A 22,070-nucleotide genomic window follows, 5' to 3' on the forward strand; every position below is an offset into this window, starting at 1 on the left:
TAGTTAGGGAAACATGTCTTATCCTATCCTCCTCTTAGAGATTTATAAGCAAATTAAAAGCACTGACGAGTCCTCCAATGAAGAAACATGCTAACTTTAATTCATCCAGCAACTATGTTTATCCTGGAACAACCCTAGAACCAGCCTTTTGTAGGATCCACTGTGGGAAATGCTAATAGGCCCACAGTCTTAGAGCAGAACCCAAGGGACTCTGATTTAGAAATTGAATCTTCCTATGAAGATTCAACACGCTTGTCAGATGGCCTGTTAAGATGTGGATTTCAGGGACCTCTTTGGCTTAACGAACTTTCCAAGGAGGCAGAGAACAAAACAACTCTACCTGTTCTCTAGCATGCTATTCCTGAAGCCACTGCCCTCAGCCCTGGGCACCTTCCTTGGTTTCTGGGTCATCAATTCTGTTGGACTTGGCCCCATAACTTCTGGCTTTGGTTCTCTCTTTGTTCTTTGACCCAAGTCTGGTCACAATCCCATTTGGCCTCCTGGTACCTGTGCTCATTATTTGGTCCAAGGGCGTATCATGGGTCCCATGGCTCTACTCTACTATTCTGAAGCCAAGGACCTCCCTTCTAAATTGCTTTCCATGAAATTTCTTGCTTCTGGGACCACATAGCATTCAACATCTTAAATCTAACCTTGTATTTCCTTGTGAGAATGGGTTACCTCAAAGAAGAGGGTCATGGTCCATCCCCATTTTAATAGAGAGAATTTGATGGTGATCCAGTGGCCCCAGAAAAGAATAGGAGTGGACCCTACTATATTACATCATATATTATCTCATCTCATTGTCCCAAAAATTTATGAGGTAGTTGCAATTTTTTACTTTTCCAAATCAGGAAATGAATCATTTGAGAGGTTGTAAGTTGCCCAAGGTCACAGAGCTTTAGTGATTGAGTCAGGATTTGAACCCAGGCAGTCTGACTTCAAAGGACATGCTGCTCTGAATCAAGAAGCCTCCCTTGATTTTCCGTTCCACATCAGGTTCTACCAACTCATCCTCAAGAATCCCTGCCTGGGAGCATGGCACTCCTGTGCCATCATCATCCTAGGGCAGCCCAGGGTTCTCAGCTCCACCCGTCCCTCACTAGTCAGTTCAGTGCACCATACCATGGGCTTGTTCTTCTCTCCCTGTTCCTCTTCCAGAGCAATCTATCTCTACTACAGCTAAACTGCTAAACCACTCTGTGCTAGTGTTCTCTCTCTGATAACAAAATGCTATAAGCCAGACTAAATGTGTAAGTTTCCAGAAGGTTCCACATGCAGGGGTTCTAATGGCAGGATGGTGAAGACCATGGGGGAAACTGTGGGGTCAGTTTTAGAATTCTGCCAGGATTAGGATTCACTATGCTCCCCGCACATGAGCATCACCTAGGAAGCTTTTTCCTCACCTAATACGAAAGACCTATGCCTAGGCCTCATACTTGACCAAATCAATCAGAACCCCTGGGAGACAGACCCCGACAATGGCATTTTATTAAAGCTCTCTAGCTGATTCTCATATGAGACTAGAGTTGAAATATTCCTTTTTCTAAACATAGGACTAATTACATGAATAAAAATGCATTTCCTAAATGTTGGCCTGTGTACCTCCCATTGAGGCTATTTCCCACTGAAAAACATGTGCTTTCTCAGAGGGAAGAGGTTTAAGAATTATGGAAATGACTCTGATTATTATATGCTCTTGGGCCAGAATCAATTTTATGCAGACTTAGTTTTCTCATTCAGTAAAGAGGATTAATGCTAACGTACCTCAAAGGTACATAATGAAAAATGACTAATTCAATAGTCATGGAGTACCACACATGCAAAGTTAAAATGGTGCCATGACAAGTAAGGGATTGGGGTAACTTGTCTCTTAAGCGTTGCCAAGAAACCTCCAATAATTATAAATAGGGATCTAGAGTGGAATTCAATGAATCATGCACCATAGTCTAATTACATATAAATGGCTGCTATTCTTTCCTTCCTCTAGTATCTTTCCTCTGGACCGCAACTTAGGAGTATGAATCAAAAAAATACAATATCTTGACATTTCTTTGGCACATTTCCACAAAGCCAGTGCTGTTTTGTTGGCCAACTGTTTTCCTTGAAACAGGTGGGCTTCAACTTAAAGAAGGCAGAGCCCTACTATGAAAAAGTATTCTTCCACTTCACACAGCTTTCTTAAAACAGGAACTTCCCTTGTGCACAGTTCATTAATGTATTACCCTTGAGGAGAAAAAAAAATCCAAAATGATGATGCAACTCTGAAATGATCAAGTTAACCAATGGGGAAATGTGATTTAATTTTTAAAAGCTTTATATTAACTCATGTGTGATTTGAAGAGAGGTTTACTCCCGTGAAGTTAGAAAGAGCAAAAGAAAGAGACATATTTAGGTTACAAGACACAACTTTCACAGCTGCTTGTCACATCTTGTCTCACAAGTGATGGAGTTCATGGGGAGTGAGTCATGGTGGATGCAATAGGCGCCATGAATGTGAGAGTATCTACCCAAGGCATGGCAGTCCACTAGCTGGGCTCTCCACTACCACATTCCCATATGGCCAGCACCTAAGTCAGCCTTGTTTGCATAAGAAACATTTAACAATGGCTCTCTGTATCTACTATAAGCTGAATGCTGCAGCTAGCCTTCTAGGAAGAAAAAAGGAGCATGCTGTCTGCCCTTTAGGCTTGTCAACTTAGGATGACCAGATATCCAAGCTGGACAGCCTCAATGTTTTGAGCAGCCCTACTTAGGTGATCTGTGTCAGTTCTGTTGGGAACTTTGTGGATTGGCCCCATCCTTAGGCTGCTTCATAGAGCGAGGAGATTAGGAGGTGTTGGAGGCTCTCAAAATTTAGCTGGTATAAGTTAAGAATCACCCAGGAGGATTTTTATAGAGGCAGATCCCAAGCCCCACCTCTGTAGATTCTCATTACAAAGTTCTGAATTTGGCGTCAGGAATCTTCCTGTGATTCTGACGCCAGTGACTGGAGGGCCCTGTGTTTAGACACTGTACCTCTCCTCTCAGGCTTCTGGGAAGATTCCAACCAGAGCCCCTGGGGATCAGTTTGGGCTGGTGCTCCTCTCCACTGACCCAGCATCTCAGATCCACCTGAAGGCTGGAATAATGTGAGAACTTTATCTTCTCTGTCTGAGCAACCTTCATGCAGCCATTTCTCTCCTGGTATCTCTAGCCTTGACTTCATCGTGGCTGCTGAGTATGTGTCCCTTTATGCCACTGACTTTACACTGTTAGCATTCCAAGACCTCACTTACCTATTAGGAGAGCCTAGTATTTCACTGATAGTTGCCAAGGCAGCCCCTGAGTCATATAGCTGAGAATATCCTGTCTTATAGTGTCACACATCTAATGCTAGTGGCTTCATTCTTAAAACAAATTCAGTTTGATGCTGAGAAGTTGAGGATGTGATGGGTATACCATTTGAGTCAGGGTCTCTGCCTCATCAGGTGAGGAATAAGATCCTTGTGAACAGCATGGACCCCTGACAATCCTGTTACAGACAAACAAAAGAACCCTACTGAGATGTCTTTAGTGATGTTCTAAAACCTGGAATTAATTATCCCCAAAGCCAAGAGATGAATGATGTGTATAGCACATGATCAGACTGAAAATGGCTAAAATGGAAAGAACTAATGGTTTGTGATCAAAAGCAGATCTCTGTACTTACCTGGGATAATTTCCAGCCAATGTGCCCCTTCACTCCAATAGCAGGAAAGACAAACCCAATCTTTCCTCTAATGTGTAATTCATTCTCTCACTCATGGACAAACACTAATCAGGTGACTGCTTTGTGAATAGAATAACAGATCTCAAAATTACAAGACTAATTTCAATTAACCAGGAATTAAGAGCCTGCTTCCTTTGGAAAACTAGTAATTAAAAAAAAAAATTAAGTTTGCAGAAATAGGAGGCAAACTACTCCAACTTCTGGAGAGGACTTTCAGGTGGTGACTGGAGTTGGAGGCACGGGAGCAAGAAAGTTCTAACAAACATCATAGGAGTAGCAGAGCTTGTTGGCTGAGGGCGTCATGCTTTATCCATTTCCAGCAGGCAACAGGAGCCCAAGGACGACTTGAAAGCTCCATTCTAAGCTGTCTATGATTTCATAATGTCCCTGTGAACTGAAGGCTTAGTACAAGTAATGCTACTTAATACAAGTATAAGCAGATGCTTTAATGCAAATTTGCAAAGGAGACTGATTATATAAAACCATGAAAGAGCCTTTACTGACACCTATTGAATTAAGGACCCAACCTTTGGGTTGAACAAAACAGCTCTATTTAGACTTGCATTCACTGAACTGGCAAAGACGAGAAGAACCCTGTAGTTAGACTGTCACTCTGCAGAAAAGGATATGACAGTTTAGAGATTTTTTTTTTGATGAATTAATAACCATTTGGAAACAATTTCCACCAGTTCCCTCCTAAAGAAGCTATGCTCCAGTTTGCCTCTGGTTCTTCATCCATACTGTTGCTTCTGCCCCAAACATGCTTCCCCAAAGCTTTGCATGACTAAAAAGGAGGTCAGTAGCCTCAGCAGCAAAGAAAGACAACACACCTGTTTCCCAGGTCAACGTCAAGCTTACTCATTTCTTTGTTCATTCATTCAGATCCTGAGTTATTCGGTCTTCGTTGAGCACTTAATCCCAGTCCCCATGGGGTGCACTGAGGATGCAGATATGAAATGAGGCACCATGTTTACCTTTAGGAAGCTTGTAGCTTAATGAATGAGACAGATAAAAAATTGTAGAATTGTGTGGTTAGTGGTCTGATTTAGGTGTACATTTGACAGGAATACTGGAGAAGTTAGGAATGGGGCCTAGGTAGAGTCCTGAAGAATGATACAGTGCCTGGTTGAGGCAGATATGGTGGATTTGATGGATGGAATGGGCTCATACGACCCATCTGCTTTCACTTTGGTCTCCTTGTATAAGTAATCCATATTGATCATATGGTCAGTCAGGGCTGGGGGTACTGTCTGGGCCATCAAAGAAGGAGAAATAGCCTCATGAAAAGCGAGGCATGTGCCATGGCCTCATGCCAATCATGCATCAGCACAATGGGGTAGCCATTCTAAAGTTAATATAATCTCTCTTCAGGATGGCAGACTAAACATGACAGTCTGCCTATTCTTCCTTCACAAATTCCAACTAAGTAGCAGAAACTATATATGAAAAAAGAATAAATCATGGAACTGGGATGGAAGTCAAGAAAAGTTACCATCAGTACACAGAAATTTTAAGAAATTTCTAGAAAATGGCCAACAGGTATGTTTGGATTAGCCAACAAAACCCACAGTGTAAAACAGATTTTAGAGAGAGACAATGAAGAAATGAGAGCTGTTCTTTTCAACAGAACCCTGAAGAATTCAGGTCTGGAGCCACAGGGAGAAGGAACAGTCAAGGTAATTAATAAAAAAGACTGAAGAATGTTGTTTTCCATCTCTTTCTACCCCCCTTCAAGATTTGCACAGAAGGGGAGTACACAAAAGTAGTTCATCCCTAAAAATAAAGGCTTCCTGGTTCTGGCAGTCAGGACAGTCATAAGCTTGCCTGTCTGCTTCCCACTGTGATATGTGCCTCCCGCCAGCCAAATTGCCAGCCCTTCCATTCATGAGGAGAAGTTTGGTGGAAAACCATTCCTACATAACTGCCAAGGAAATCCCTCCAGTCACCTCTACCAGTCAACCCAGCCCTTCATTTATAAATAAAGTCCACCCAGCCCTTCATTTATAAATACGATTCGGCCAGTCAAAAGTTACTGGTTTTTAAAGGAAAACCAAGAACGTATGAGAGAAGGATCCAGAAGAGCAACAGAACATCTGATAATAAAGGAAATGGAGTTGAAACAAAGGACAAAGAAGGTAACTTAAAAAAAAAAAAGTACTATTTTTAGGGATATTTGAAAGAAGTCTGCATTCATAAACATAAAAAATGATTTTACAAAGATGCTCAGTGGAAAGGCTGAATAATTGAAATGAAATGACTCAGAAATAAATTTGAGATCCAGAATACAAAAGTGGGAAAATCCTATGAATGCATATAAAAGGGAAGAAAGAAAAGATGAGAGAAAAGTTAAGACTATAGAGGAGAGATCCAAGAGACCTAACATCTCCTAGAGCTAAGAGACCTACTATTCTTTCTATAGTAAGACCTACTAGAGGAGAAAACAAAGGAAATAGAAATCAACACTTCAAATACATTATAGAAGAATATTTTTCTGGGCTGAATAAACCTTGAATCTTTGGCTTTAAAAAGTTTGAAGAGGAGTAATAGTTTTTTAAAAAAATCTCAACATTTCCAGGTAAAATTTATTACCTCCAAGTACAACAAGAAAATCCTAAAAGTTCATGGGACAGGGGTGGGAGATGGAGCTACCTTTAAAGGAATCAAAATCAAAATGGCAGCAGATGCAGCAGATGCTGCATCAAAATCAAAATGGCAGCAGATGCTCCTAGCAACCTAGGAGACAGTGAAACAAAGTCCTTAAAATTGTGATAGAAAGTAATTTGGAGTGTTTTTCAATTATGAGGGCAAAATGAAGATCTACAAAGACAGAGCCCTTCTGTTATTTTGAAAAAAATTAAAAATATGCTCTAGCAAAACTGAAAATGAATCTGGAAAGGGAGACAATGTGGAGACAAGGAAAATAATCCAGTTGTTACGGAAAGAGATTCTAGTAGAAGAGTGTAAATCTAGTCCACATTAGAATGGTAGCACAGAGGGCTCAGTGGAGAGTATCTTGAATAAGGAAGAGGTTACCATGACTAAACTGAATAAGCATCAAAAATTAAACTATGACATGCCACATATGTACTGAAGATGTTAGTTTCTCCAGGTCAATCAGAGAAGACAACGATAATTAGAAACTTTAGAGGAATAAATATATATAAAGGACAATCATGCCCCAAATATAAGGCAAACTAAAATACAGTATGTGTTTAAACAATTTGTGGAATATAAAAAACACTGATGTTTGAAGCAAACAAAGTTAAGCCTCTCTGGTCAAAGAGGAGGGTCAAGAGATGTAGGAAGTTCTCCTATATTTCCCATGGGTGCTAGCTCACTGGGGGAAAGAATTACTTCCCTATTGCATAGTTCCTTTTTCCTTCTGAAAGTAGTTTATGACTTTATGAGCTATATTCCTTGCAGATTACCTTCTTTATATAATTTTCACCAAGAAAATAATCCTAAAGGTGGGATTTGGTTTTGAACTCGGTTTTAAAACCCCTTCTCCTACCAAGGGTATTTTTGTTTGATTACCTGCAATTTTTTTCTGAGACAGTTAACTTCCTGAGACAGTTAACTAAGCTTTATTAACTAAAAATATAAGCCTGTACTCATTATGAAACAATTAGTTTTTTAAGTTACTCCTCAAACTCTTAATGTTTGATCTCTAATTTTTAATAAATTAAAATCAGTTAGAAACAGTAATTCTTAAACAACTGTGTGAAGTTCAAATCCTCAATTTCATTTCAGAGTTCTTTTTCTTCTGTTGAAATAAAGTAAAAGTAAGTATAAAGTTTTTTAATTTTAAAATATAAGTAGTGGTTAATTTTAGACAGAACATTAAGAATGATGTTTCTTCCTTTTTTTTTTTGCTTTTCTTTTTCTTTCTTTTTTATTTATTTATTTTATTGCATTTTAGGTTTTGGGGTACATATGAAGAACATGCAAGATTGTTGCATAGGTACACATGTGGCAGTGTGATTTGCTGCCTTCCTCCCCATCACCTATATCTGGCATTTCTCCCCATGCTATCTCTCCCCTATTTCCCCGCAACAGTCCCCAGTGTGCAGTGCTCCCCTCCCTGTGCCCATGTGTTCTCTTTGTTCAACACCCACCTATGAGTGAGAACATACACTGTCTGATTTTCTGCTCTTGTGTCAGTTTGCTGAGAATGATGATTTCCAGGTTCATCCATGTCCCTACAAAGGACACGAACTCATCGTTTTTTATGGCTGCATAGTATTCCATGGTGTATATGTGCCACATTTTCCCTGTCCGGTCTATCATTGATGGGCATTTGGGTTGGTTCCAGGTCTTTGCTATTGTAAACAGTGCTGCAATGAACATTCATGTGCACGTGTCCTTATAGTAGAACAATTTATAATCCTTTGGATATATACCCAGTAATGGGATTGCTGGGTCAAATGGAATTTCTATTTCTAGGTCCTTGAGAAATCGCCACACTGTCTTCCACAGTGGTTGAACTAATTTACACTCCCACCAACAGTGTAAAAGTGTTCCTATTTCTTCACATCCTCTCTAGCATCTGTTGTCTCCAGATTTTTTAATGATCACCATTTTAACTGGTGTGAGATGGTATCTCAATGTGATTTTGATTTGCATTTGTCTAATGACCAGTGATGATGAGCATTTTTTCATATGTTTGTTGGCCTCATGTATGTCTTCTTTTGTAAAGTATCTGTTCATATCCTTCGCCCACTTTTGAATGGGATGTTTGTTATTTTCTTATAAATCTGTTCTAGTTCTTTGTAAATTCTGGATATCAGCCCTTTGTCAGATGGGTAAACTGCAAAAATTTTTTCCCATTCTGTTGGTTGCTGATTCACTCTGATGACTATTTCTTTTGCCGTACAGAAGCTGTGGAGTTTGATTAGGTCCCATTTGTCTATTTTGGCTTTTGTTGCCAATGCTTTTGGTGTTTTGGTCATGAAGTCCTTGCCTATGCCTATGTCCTGATGGTTTTGCCTAGATTTTCTTCTAGGGTTTTTATGGTGTTAGGTCTTATGTTTAAGTCTTTAATCCATCTGGAGTTAATTTTAGTGTAGGGTGTCAGGAAGGGGTCCAGTTTCTGCTTTCCGCACATGGCTAGCCAGTTTTCCCAACACCATTTATTAAACAGGAAATCCTTTCCCCATTGCTTGTTTTTGTCAGGTTTGTCAAAGATCAGATGGTTGTAGATATGTTGTGCTGCCTCCGAGGCCTCTGTTCTGTTCCATTGGTCTATATCTCTGTTTTGGTACCAGTACCATGCTGTTTTGATTACTGTAGCCTTGTTGTATAGTTTGAAGTCCAGTACTGTGATGCTTCCCTCTTTGTTCTTTAAAAAATATGGAATGCTTCACAAATTTGCATGTCATCCTTGCACAGGGGGCATGCTAATCTTCTCTGTATTGTTCCAATTTTAGTATATGTGCTGCCAAAGTGAGCACAAGAATGATGTTTCTTCTGTGTTTTATATTCTTCTGTATTTTCCAAATGTTACACCACAAATATATATTGATTTGATACTTAAGTTATTTAAAATGAATATTAATAGAAGACTAACATAAGACTATCTGAATATAGCACTAAAACTAGAAAGTTCTAGTCTCCCAGGCTGAATGGCTGGTTAGTTGAGTGATTATATAAAAATTGCACTGGTTTAAATAAGTGATTTAGAACACATGCTTCAGCCTACCATCTCCTTTCAACATCAAAACATACTCCAATGTTGTATGTCTAAAACATCTGTCATGAAACAGATGTTTTTTGTGTACATTTTGCCCACGTGTGTAAACCTAAGAAACTTTCAATTAATTTAGGACTTCTAACAGATTTTATTAGTTAAAGAGCTTATGCAAGAGAAAGAAGAAAGGCAGGTTTATTTTAAATTCCCCAAAAATGTCCCTGTTTAAAAACAGTAGAATGGTGGTTGGCTGGGGCTGATGGGAAGGATGAAAAGGGAGTGAGTTTAATGGGGATGGAGTTTCAGCTTGGGAAGATGAAAAAGTTCTGGAGATGTACAAAGGTAATAGCTGCACAACAATGCAAATGTACTTAGTGAACATAACATAAAGATGGTTAAAATGGTAAAGTTTATATGTATATTTTACCACAACAAAAAAGTCCCTGTTAATTTTAAATCCAGGTATGATATAACATGATTTCAGTGAAAACTTTCCTTTGTTATGGCATTTCATAATCAATGTCTTTTAGTTAACCTGTAGCATAACTAAGTTTTATGCCTTTTGTGACTCTAACAAAATACCCCTCCTGACGGGGGTGCTGATGGAACACTTAATGGACTTTTAATCCATCCTTGGCTATAATCCGTAGGCTGTTTTGACAGTCTGAGGAGAAAGAGAATTCTATTTCTAAATAGTAATAGATTGGCCTTTAAAAACTGGAAGTTGATCAACATTTTTCAAAGTGGGCACAACAGATCTAGTGACAATTTCTTTTACAAAGTGGAATTTGGATCAAAGGTTGCATCTTTAATAATTAAACAATTTCTATTTTGTAAAATATACTCTGAATATACCAATATATATACATATGTATTGACCCTGAGAGAGAGAGAATGGTTTGCTTTAACCACCCCTGGCAGCTGGGTTTGTATGGGAGCTCAGGGCTCACCAAGGGTTCCCTGACCATTCCCTCCTGAATAGCCAGGAGATGACAAGGAGCACAGCATGGGTAATGGCCTTCGGGCAAAGGCGACTGGACACAGAAACCAATTTCCAGACCTTCACAATTGCCAGCAACAATGGCAAGTGATGTCTTATAAGGGGAAAGCATACCTTTCATTCACCATCAGAGACTGAAATAAATGACTCAACTGGCTTAAAATCGTTATGTGATCAAGGAGCTAAAAAATATATGGCTGATTCAATTTCCTTCTGGTTTTGGACCTTAGGGACAGTGTGAATCTGTGTGCTGCTAGAGTGAAATTATCATCAATATCAACGCAGTATCCTTTACTAGAATGTAAAGTATACTGATGGTGTTTTTGCTGGCTACCCAGGGATTTGTTTTCTATTATCTTTTGTATTGTACATACATATTATACATACTTTTTTGCATGTATAATTTGTAATATTTTTCTTAAAGATGTCATGCTTTGGTTAAGAACATTCTGATAGTTGCCCTATACAAATATTGACGATCAGTATTCAGAGATTTCAGATGTAACACAATGCACTCACAACTTACAACTAAAACTTCACTGAACACCATTTAGCTTTTCATTGGTGACATGATTCAAAGATTTTTCAGCATAATGGTGCAATGTCCCAGGGGTTTCATTTTACACACACACACACACACACACACACACACACACACACATAATTTTAACAATTTTCATTATATACTCATTACAGTATAGTTTTATAGAAAATGTTGCAAAGGCTTGACTTACTCAATTGGCTTGGAACTTAATATGACTTTGATTAGTAGCATGTCATGTGTTTAAAACTATGAAGTTACACAGCTCTGCCTATGGACATAACCAGCTAAAGTTAAAATGGCAACTCATACCATATGGAGGGCAAAAGAGAATTCACATTTTTTAAAATTAATAAGTTAAAACTTCTCTTTGAGAAAAATGAACAAAAAGGGAATCTCTAACTTAGCAAGGATTTAAATGAGCTATGTAAAGTGAAAGGAAACAGAGCCACTAAAATATTCTCACACCATTTAACATGTACATCAGTTCCCTGTTTCTGGCTTTCCCCAGCTTCCTAGTGTCTATCAGATCGAATCCAGCTTAAGTGGATAAATCCTAGATCCTCCATGGACCCACCATATAGATTCTACATTTTTTCGCTTTTCCCAACCATGTTCTTGACTTTAGATGGGGAGGTGTCCTATTTCTGTCAGTAGGATGTCCTCATTGTGCTTCTTGATGAAGGATTATCCTTTCACTTTTGCTACTCATGCCAGACACTCTCCATCCTTTAGGCCCGACTCAAAAGCTCACTTCCTCTCCAAAGTCATCTCAATGCCATATATCCTCTGGGGTTAATCTATTCACTAATCCCCTAATAGAGATGTAAAGAGTCGCCACTGTATGTCCAGTGTGACCCTGGGCACTGTGGGAGGTTGTGGCCAGGGTGACAGACATAGCTCTGGCCCTCAACTGCAGATGCCATCCAGTGTCCCTAACTAGACTGTCACCTTTTCAAAGACCGGCTGGTCCTATATTACTCGTGCAGTATCCTACTTAGCTGAAACATCTTGGATGAGGTGGGACATATCCTGGTTATTGGACAGTCTGGGTGATTTCACCACATCTGCCCTGTGTCTATGGTGAACAAGTAAGGAACAACTAGAGAAGCCTTACCAGTCCTCGGACATGAAAGGAGTACTTTCATAGATGTTCAACTCTAGGGCTCATTGTACAGCTAACAAATGTAGAATGAATAAATGAAGAGAGCCTTGTTGAGGGAAGAGGAAAAGACTATTAGGATGGGGTGAAGCTTGAGCAAATGAGAAGAGAGTTGGGGCACTGATTTCTCTACACTAGAAGGGAAAGGGATGCCTCTTTGAGTAAGGATGCAAGGACCACATTTCTGAGGATTTCAAATGCAAGGTTTGGCCAAAACATGGAGCCAATGGGACAGCTGCCATTTTGGCAACTTTATTAAGAGAAAAAGATTTTGTTGAATTAGCTAAATTTTACCTGGCTAAGGAGAATACCCTACCTTTACTACAAACCATTAGAGCAGAAAAATTGTCCTAGAAACATAGGAAATGGGCCAAAAGAGAGTGTCAAAGAAACAGCAGGCTCTAACAGTAGACAAGTAGGCAGCAATTTAGACAGAGTAGGTACGGGAAGGGGAGACAGAGGTGGACAAGGAGGACTGAGCAGCAGTCTAGGACAGATGCTACTAGTACTGCCATCCACACTGCACTCTCCTGCAGTGAGGGTCCCAGCCAGCAGGGTGGTTGGGGGGGGGCGCAGTGAGATCTTGCTAAGGCATGCAGTGTGGCCTCATTGTAGCCCAAATCTTTTCCTAGAACCAGCAACAGTATTAACATATAGGACATTGTTCCAAATTTCCAAGCAGGAAGTGCTCCTAAAGCTTATTTGTAATTTGGTTGGTAACAGAAATATATTTTCCTCCAGAAGTTAGGTTAGGTTAGGCCAAATCACAAAAGTCTATTTAATAATCCACATGTACCTGAAGTTTAGCTCTCTACATAAGCATTTCACTCATTTCTAAGTACCCCAATGTTCTAGTTACTCTGACTGCTTAAGAAATTACCCCGACTCCCAAATCCTATGGGCTTAAGACAATAAAAAGTTTAATTTTGTTCATGAAACTCTGACTTGAGGCAAGGTTCAACAGGGATAGTGCATCTTTAGTTCCCCTGCAACAAGAGGGGCAAGGAAGACCTGAAGACTAGGCCTGCAGTCATCTGAAAGCTTACCCACTCGCATGCCTGCCAGTTGCTGCTGGATGTCGGCTGAGACTTTAGCAAGAGATGTTAGCTGAAATACCTACTCCTGGCCTCTCTACATGGTCTGGGTTTCCTACAATGCGGTGACTGGACTCTAAGGGAAAATGTCAAGAAAAAGAAAAGCCAGAAAGAAAAAAATTTGTATTCTTTTTCTGATCTATCCTTAGAAGTCACCTAGCATTATTTCCACTGTACTCTATCAGTTGGACCAATCATAAGCCCATTTAGGTTCAAAGGGAGAGGCGACAGACTTCACCTCCTGATCATGAGGAGCAAGATTCTAGAAAAACATGTGGTAATGCAGTGAGTCACACCTGAAATCTCAGCCCTCTGGGAGACCAAGGTGGGAGGATCTCTTGAGGACAGGAGTTCAAAACCAGCCTGGGCAACATAGCAAGATCCTATCTCTATAAAATAAAAACAAAAAATTAGCTGGGCATGGTGGCATATGCCTGTAGTCCTGGCTACTCAAGAAGCTGAGATGGGAGGATTGCTTGAGCCCAGGTTTATGGTTACAGTGAGCTATGATTATACCAGTGCACTCCAGCCTGGACAACAGAATAAGACTTCATCTCTAAAAAAATTTTTTTAATGTGGTAATTAATGGTAAGGCTATTTTTGAGTCAAATCTGCCACAATATATGACATTACTTCTGGGGAAAATACAATATATAATAGTAAGTCCTCACTTAATGTCATTGACAACAAAACCAATTCTTTCTTCTCATTAATGTTACAACAAAACAATGTTTAATGAAATGACAGTATTTGAGGATTGGCTATATATTCCAAGTTGAAAGGCAATATAGCATAGTAAATAAAGAGCCAGGACTCTGAAGCCAAATGCCTAGAGCTCTATTATATACTTGTGTGACACTGAGTAATTTGTTTAAGCTCTCTGTGTCTCAATTTCCTCATTTATAAAACCGGAATGTTGCTAAAAAATGGTCATTTAAAAAAGAACTTTGAAGACTATCTAGCTTCCTAAGTGTTATCTATTATTATAATACTTTTCTATTCTGACTGATTCCTCCTGCCTCCTTGAGGGATGGTGGTGGCAGCACTACCAGAAGTAGAAGATTAATAACAACATTCCCATTATTGAGTACCTAATATCTGTCAATTTCTATGCCAAATAAGTTGACTCAAAAATCCAAGAGGGATGTCCTAATATAATTCAGCAAAAGAAAACTGTGACTTGGGTAACTTGCCCAGAGTATCTAGCAAGTGGTAGAAACAGGATTTGCCCCCGATCAGTTTAACTAGGTAGATGGAGCCTGAGTCCCTGGATGACTGTGTGGAGCATAGCCCTTCTCCCAATCCTGATTTCTGGGTGAGTAAAAAATGAACAAGTGTTGGATTATTCCATTAGAATTGGGGGCTATTCATTACAGCAGTGACCCTGTCCTGACTGGGTTAGCACAGCGAAGATGGGAGAGATATTTTTGGATGTTGCTAATTTAAGGACTCTTTTCATAAAATACAATGGTTTTTATTATTTACATAAAAGAAAATATTCTCTAGGTCAGTCCTACCAGTCTTATTTGGCTTCTGAACTAGAGGACAAATAGCCTCCGGCCAAGTGGGAATAGGACTGAGCATACCGACCTGGAATCCCTGACACTGATGGGAACAGACTGCTCACAAATGAGGCCGGCTGTTCACCAGCTGCAGAATGACTCTTCTGGGGCTTCACTCTAGTGTAAAACCTAATGGTTCCCAGGTCGTTTGTCTGTTTTGTTTTGATGTTCTGTTTTGTACTGTTCCCTTTTAGAATTCTCTTTTGGACTCCAGTGGTCAGTGTGGCTGTGGGAAAGAGAACCCCAGTTAATGGTACATACAGGTCTCTGAGCAAGTTCTCTATATAGTTAGACTGCATGTCCCATGATGGAAGGGACCTGTGCTCTGTTGTACCTCATAGCAACCCTGGGGTCTAGCTCAATGCCTGATACATAGTATGTGCTCAAAATCTGCTGAATGCGTGAAAGACTGAATGTTCAAATAAAAGCTCAAGCAAACAAAAGCCAGGATCCATAAAGACGCTTGGGTTCCCTGTGCCAGTGGCATATCTCACTTGAGGGCCCCATCAGGGAGGACCTCATATGCCTATTATAACACTGTGAATGCAGCAGTCAGTTAATAAATGTTTACCAATTGAGTGACTGCTGCACATGATCCATGGTAAGACGGCAAGGTACAGGATGGGGAAACTTTTGTGAGATCCTATTTTTGATCTCCAACAATATTGTAAATATGGTGTCATCACGAAACTGATCATGGTTTGAGTGATATAAATCATATCAAAGTCTGTGGGAGTCAGCTGAGCAGATAGCCAAAGAATACAATACTTTTCTTGACATTTACCTCTAATAGATAGGGCTTAAATTCATTAAAGCAAGCAAAGTCCAAAATCATCTTTTTAAAAAAATCATCCTTGCATAAAAGCAATGTGCAGCCTTTGGTCTTCCTGCAGTCACTGGGAGAGAACAATCCTCCTATCAAGACAGGCAACAGCTGGAATACCTTTCAGGCTAGAGATTTCTTTCCTACAAATCAAATATGAAACTTCATCGTGACCTGAGAACATTCTGGCTTACATAAAGACACAGCATCCCTTTAAAATTTAGTTTATATTAAGGCACTTATGGAAATACATGCAAAAAACTCCCTAAAGTTCACTACTGAGATAAAAAGGGCAGACTGTTTTTAGTTTGGAAAATGTGGCTCCAGTGAATTTAAATATTTATCACATAATTTTCATATCAAAATCAGTGAGTATTAACTTTATGGCATCACTTCTGGAAACAATAAAAAATACTACATTTTGGAATGCTATTTCTAGTTAGATTTCCATCATGCAGCACCAGTTAAATAAAAGTAGATTTTATGAAAAATAATGGCACATTCCTTTTTGAAAAGTTTCAAACACCTGGCATTGAGGAGCAGACAGTATAGCCTGGATTCAGAGATTTTAAACTTTTTCCAAGTTTCTTGATCAAGTTGCTACAGAGACTCAGAGCTCCCAAGGCAAGTGTTCTTTTCTAATCCAAAGAATAAGAAATGTTTGAGAACATCTCTTTTGTAATTCCTTTGAGAATACACGAAGACAAATTGCTAAGCTTCCATTTCAAATGTGAGGGATTTGGATTGAGTTTAAACAACAGCTTGTGCAAAATGTCATAGCTCCCATTCTTTTACGCGGAGGCAGTGGGTGCTGATGTCATAGAAAGGAAGACTTTGAACGTTCTGAATGTAGGGCTGCGACGGCAGCTGACCAACTGCAAAGTCACGCTGTCGGTTTGGAGGGGAAGATCAGGCACTATTTTCTGTACATTCAAAGAAACATGTAGAATGAGACGATTACTTACATAAGTCACACTAAACAATATTATTAATATCCTTTGTATTGGTCTTAAATATTCAACAAGCCAAATAAGGTGCTGCATTCAGACACTTAGGCAGTGTCTCCAACTCCTACTTAATTTCAAATATGCCGCATCTTAAAGATCTCTGGAATATTAACCTTTAGGGCTTTCTCTCAAGTAATGAATTAATGTGACAGCTGATCAACTTACACGTGCCCGTGCTTTACATTAAGCTGGAAAGCCACATACATTCTTTAATGCTTGCTTCAAATATTATGAGTACACGAAGTGCCTTCCAGAGTATTTCTTCAGCTACAACCTCAAATAACAGCCAGCATTCTTCATCTAAATACTACTTGCTTATCTTCTCTGAGTGTATCAAGGCTCTTTTGTAAATAGCTATGGTCTTACTTCTGTGGCCCATGGTTTTAACTTGCATAACTTGCAATAACACTATGAGTTTTCCTTTTAACCCCCGTCTAACCAGGTAAGGGTTCCCAATCCAGGGGACATAGGACTGTTAATGGATCTCAAGGAAGAAAATAAAAGAAAGTTACATTTTGGTAGCTATACAAACACATCCTTCCTTTCCATGCAGAATTTAGAGAATACTGCAAAATGCACACACTCAAAGAATAAAATCCGATGTGGTGGAACTGAATGTGGAAATGGGGTGATGGGTTTTGTCCAGGGAAGTTCCATCAACTTTTGGCATCACTAACTTGCATCCATTGACTCAGGAGTGGATAAGATTCAAGAGGGCCTGGGGAACTTGGTTGGGAAAAATATTACATCTTTAGTTTCACTAACCTCAAACTGAAATTTAGTATTTCCTTCAATTAAAATATAGGCCACAAACCACAGCACCTGTGATACTGTTGCCAAGAGAAATCACAGATATTTTCACCTCATTTTACAGCTGTTGTAGATTTTCTGAAATATCTTCTATGCTCACCACTACTTCAAAATTATTGTAGTTACTGTACCTGCTGCTGGTTTGCATTATTTAATAGTGTGTTATTAACAAAGCATATATCACAATTTTATAAAATTTAATGTTTTTCAGTGCAAGTGGTTTCATTTGTAACCCTGCATACTTTATTTTATGCATCTGAAAACATAATTCTGAGAAAAGTCCATAGGCTTTCCCAGGCTGCCAGAGAGGTCCACGGCACCAAAAAGATTAATAATACCTGAAATTGGCTGGGCGCGGTGGCTCACGCCTGTAATCTCAACACTTTGGGAGACCAAGGCAGGTGGATCACCTGAGCTCCCGAGTTTGAGACCAGCCTGGTCAACATGGGGAAACCCCGTCTCTACTATAAATACAAAAACCAGCCAGGCGCCTGTAATCCTACCTCCTTGGAAGGCTGAGGCACAAGAATTGCTTGAACCGGGGAGATGGAGGTTGCAGTGAGCCAAAATTGTGCTACCGCAATCCAGCCTGGGAAACAGAGTGAGATTTTTGTCTCAATAAAAAACAAAAAAGAATGCCTGAAACTATACACAAAATATTTAATAATGCAACAGCCAGGTTTCTAAGAGTAAATTGTTCTTTGCCAGCACCTTTTGAAGCTGCAACAAACATGACCTTGAAATCAACATAGTCTCAATGCTGTAAATAAATGATTCTGTTGAGAGTCTTTTTTTTTTTTTTTTCTTATTTTGCGATAGGAAAAGACCTGTAAATCCTAGAGCATCTCTGCTTTCACAGCATAGGTTGTTTTCTTTTAGTGATAAACTTCATTGAGATTTTGCCATCAACACTGAATTGTTCTTTTACATTTCATACTGCTGAAATCCAGTCTATTTTGAAAGAGTATTGAATACATTTATGATAAGATTTTAATTTAAAACATCATAGAGACAGCACTAAGAAAGTCTCTGCTACCTGGAAAAACTATAATAATAATTCCACATTTTGAATAAAAGAAGTAAATGTCAAAGTGTACCTCATCAAAGATAGTGCTTTTAAATGACAGTGCTACTGGTTTCATCTGTGCTCAACTGAAATGTTACATATACATTACCATATTTCTAGGGGTGTTAAGAATATGGCCTCTGGGTTACTATTTGAGATCAATTAAATGATGAGATTATGTCTCAGTAGATGTGCTTGGAATTAAAGCACATTAGACTTTCGGAAAATCCTCCATGGAAACTCTGGCCAAAAATAGACATGTCAAATGCCAGCAAGTTAAATGAATATTCACTCATTGAGAGCTAATGAGAAATTATTGATATACCCATAGTTATTCACTTAATTACTGTACCTAAATGCTGTTCAAAATTTTCACCTCCTAGAGTAAAATAAATACTATTAGAATTGTGAAACAGATAAAGAACATAAAAATTAAAACAATATATTCTTGGACTAAATTAAGGTATAATTCACACACTGTAAATATATAGTATTCATATATACAGTTAAACCAGTGTTTTCTACTACTTAAAATACTAGCTGCATTATATGTAGTACTCTAAAATTTGTCTATTTTTCTGTTAAACTTGTAAGATTTAGACAGCTGGTTATAAATCTAGACTTTGGCTAACTTCAGTACTACAGGTATTCTTTAAATTACAACCTCCAAAACAATTCAACCTGTATGTCATGAAAGAAAATTTGAAATTACTAAACTTGGGAAGGAAAGAAACTACAATACAATGAAAACAATTTGTGGTATATAGTATTATAGGAATAAAGAGATAAAATTCTTATTCATCACAGTTATTTAGTTATTCATTGAAGATACAGAGCAAATTGTCAGTGACTACTTGTATTTGAGGGAAAGCAGAACTTGTATCAATGATACATTTCAGTTTAGGGCTATTGTTTTCTTCTTTAGGTAATTATTTCAACTTTAAAAAATAAAAACAGCTTACATGACTCCTTAGTAAAGACCATCTCATGCCATTCTCTTCACAGCTGAATTTTCAGTGGAGGACCCTGGAAATGTGCACTTTGCTCTAACAACCCAAAAGCAATTGCATGCACACATGTAAAGGTTCCACCCCGATTTCCTTGGCATATTCCCGATGATTTCTCTCTAAACAGGAAGCTGTTGACAATTTTTCCTGGTACTTGCAAAATACCAGTGGTCTTATTTGCAAGCAAAATTCCAACTTTTGTTTCAGTTATAATGTTATTTCCCGTGGTTCCTATTGTTGCTAAATATGAATGCTGCAAGTAAGATAGAAACCAAATTCCAAACTATTTTAGGCTGGTTCAGAATTGAGTAGCAATTGTAAAAAGAAAAGTTAGAAACACATTGCAAGGCTATGCTAGAGTTTTTAAACCTAAAACAATACTGAAGGGAGGATTCCTGGAATTCAAGAGAGAATATTTGGCTCAAGCTGCAAAATCCGTACCTCTAAATAATGTTATGTTAGCAAGTGTTGAGCAAGCAAGGCGATTATATTTTAACCTACTTCACAGAACATTAATCCAAATTTAACCAAATTCCAGAAAGCCTGCCTGAAATTCACATCCAGAAGCTGCTTTACATTTTCCCCTTGGTACAACAATAATTGCTCATGAATACAAACTTGTAGGAGGTAAGAGAGAGGGGAAAACCACAATGAGCTATAAAAACATCTAACAATTGTATACAAAGCAAACTAATTACCTCACTCAGAAGAAGCGCACAATTTAACAGTCCATGCTCTGCAGCCCCTGGAAACAGCAGTAGCAGCAGCAGCAAGGTCCAGCATCCACCAGATTCTCACAAGCCTTTGACTGTGTGGACTCAGCCACAGACTCTGCCTCCAGCTGACGTCAAAGTCCCTGTCACATGGCCAGATGAAAGCCAAGAGATCATTGGTCGTCGTAGCAACCACAGACCGGCTCTGAAATTATTTCAATAGGTCATCTGTCACTGTGGTGTGTGTGTGTGTGAGAGAGAGTGCGTGTGTACACACACACCACATAACCATCACGGACAGCTCCCTGACAACCTCAACCCCTGAAGTTTTGACTCCAGCATGCCTACAACTTTCCTCTTTAAGGCTTTGGTGTCTTGTCTTTACAGTTACTTGCAGGAAAATCTATGCCACCCTCATTTGTCTCACTATCGCCAGCATGAAGCACACCTCTCTTTCTCTATAACAAAAGGAAAGAAACTAAAAAATTCTGGAGTAGTTTTCTTAGCCAATTAAACTTACTTGCAAGCAAATATATAAAAAGAGAAGCTCAGGTGTAGGGGTTGGAAGAAAATATATTTTAAAAACTACATCACAATCCATATGAATGTACTGAGACCATATTTGTGATTGAAAGAAAAATAAAAAACAGTGGGTGATGGCTCAGAGACAGATGAGACAGTCTACTAATCCTGATACCAAGTAGGTTATAGAAATCAGATAACATAGATAACAAAAATTCAGGATTCCTGGATTGTAAAATGTCTAAGCAAAAATGATGACCAAAGGAGTTTCAAAGCAATGTTCCTTTAAAATAACCATGTGAGTAAGCTGAAAACTTTGCTTTGGGGCCATATTGGTGCCAAATCTTACCCTCTTGAGTCCTCTCATCCACACCACTTTGCTGGGACTCGACATTGAGTAAATAGGTCCAGTGTTCCACAAACACAAAGTGTAAGGAAAGCCCAGAGCCACAGAATAAAAGAGTAATCTCACATGTTTTCTAAGGTCAGCTTTATTTCCTTTAGGACCACCCTAGCTTACTTATAACTCTGCACACGTGCCTATTTCCTACTTAATTCTCCTTCTTAATTAATGGGAAGCCAATTAAACAAAATCAGTGAAACTCACAAGAAGGTACTCTGAAAAAGACATTTAGAAAATGTATGCCCATACAAAGATAAGGAGTTAAAAGTCCGGGAGAAGAGACTGCCCTCAAAACTCTAAGGACCCTTACATGCTAGGCTCATAAGGACTTCTACTCTGTTTCTTAAAAAAAGAAAAAAAGAAAAAAAAAAGAGTAGCTCCAGTATGCTACAAAATATAAATGGAACCTAAGCCAGCCAGGCAGATTACATTTGTGGCACTGTAAAAGAATGAAATTTATTCAGTAGAGTCAGAAATTTCTTCTTTAATAATAAGACTAAAGTTCAAACTGCTTAGTCATAGAATTATCCTATTCTATCCTCCTTTTCATCTTCCTTTACTTCTGTCCCAGCCCTAATTGAAAGAAAAGATAGATTTTAATTTAAAAACTTATTTTCCTGATGCTATTAGCTGTAGCACTACAAAACTGAAATCAAACTATAAAGAACTTTCCTCCTTTAATTTCCAATTAATGACAGTTGGGAATTTATCTGTTTGAACGAGGACAATGGAATCCAATGTCTATCTAACGCCTCACTAGGGGCAGATTTCACCAACAGCCACAGTTCATAAATTTGCAATTTGTTCCAATTATGGTTCTGGTTTTATCTTTAGAAACGCATATTAAAGTAATGAGGCAATGGGAAGAGGCAAAGAAACACACTCCTCTAGCTTTCCTGGGCCCAACGTTCTCTGAGCTGCTT

General features: G+C 38.8%; 1 protein-coding gene and 1 non-coding gene across 6 annotated transcripts in view; both read right to left on the minus strand.

The window, feature by feature from the left end:
• Positions 1-22,070, minus strand: part of NCALD (neurocalcin delta) — a 467,458-nt gene that overhangs the window by 94,062 nt on the left and 351,326 nt on the right. The window contains exon 1 of one of the 5 annotated variants that reach the window (XM_003940679.3): positions 20,208-20,364. The exons of the other annotated variants lie outside the window; for them this stretch is intronic. The gene's annotated coding sequence lies outside the window, so the exon portion shown is untranslated. Of the gene's footprint in view, positions 1-20,207; positions 20,365-22,070 lie in introns of those variants that run through there. 5 annotated transcript variants of the gene reach the window in all.
• LOC120362374 (U6 spliceosomal RNA) lies at positions 9,095-9,201 on the minus strand. The gene has a single exon (XR_005578292.1). It is a non-coding gene; the product is annotated as a U6 spliceosomal RNA (small nuclear RNA).

This window comes from Saimiri boliviensis, chromosome 15 (genome assembly GCF_048565385.1).
Source record: "Saimiri boliviensis isolate mSaiBol1 chromosome 15, mSaiBol1.pri, whole genome shotgun sequence".
Lineage (NCBI taxonomy): Eukaryota > Metazoa > Chordata > Mammalia > Primates > Cebidae > Saimiri > Saimiri boliviensis.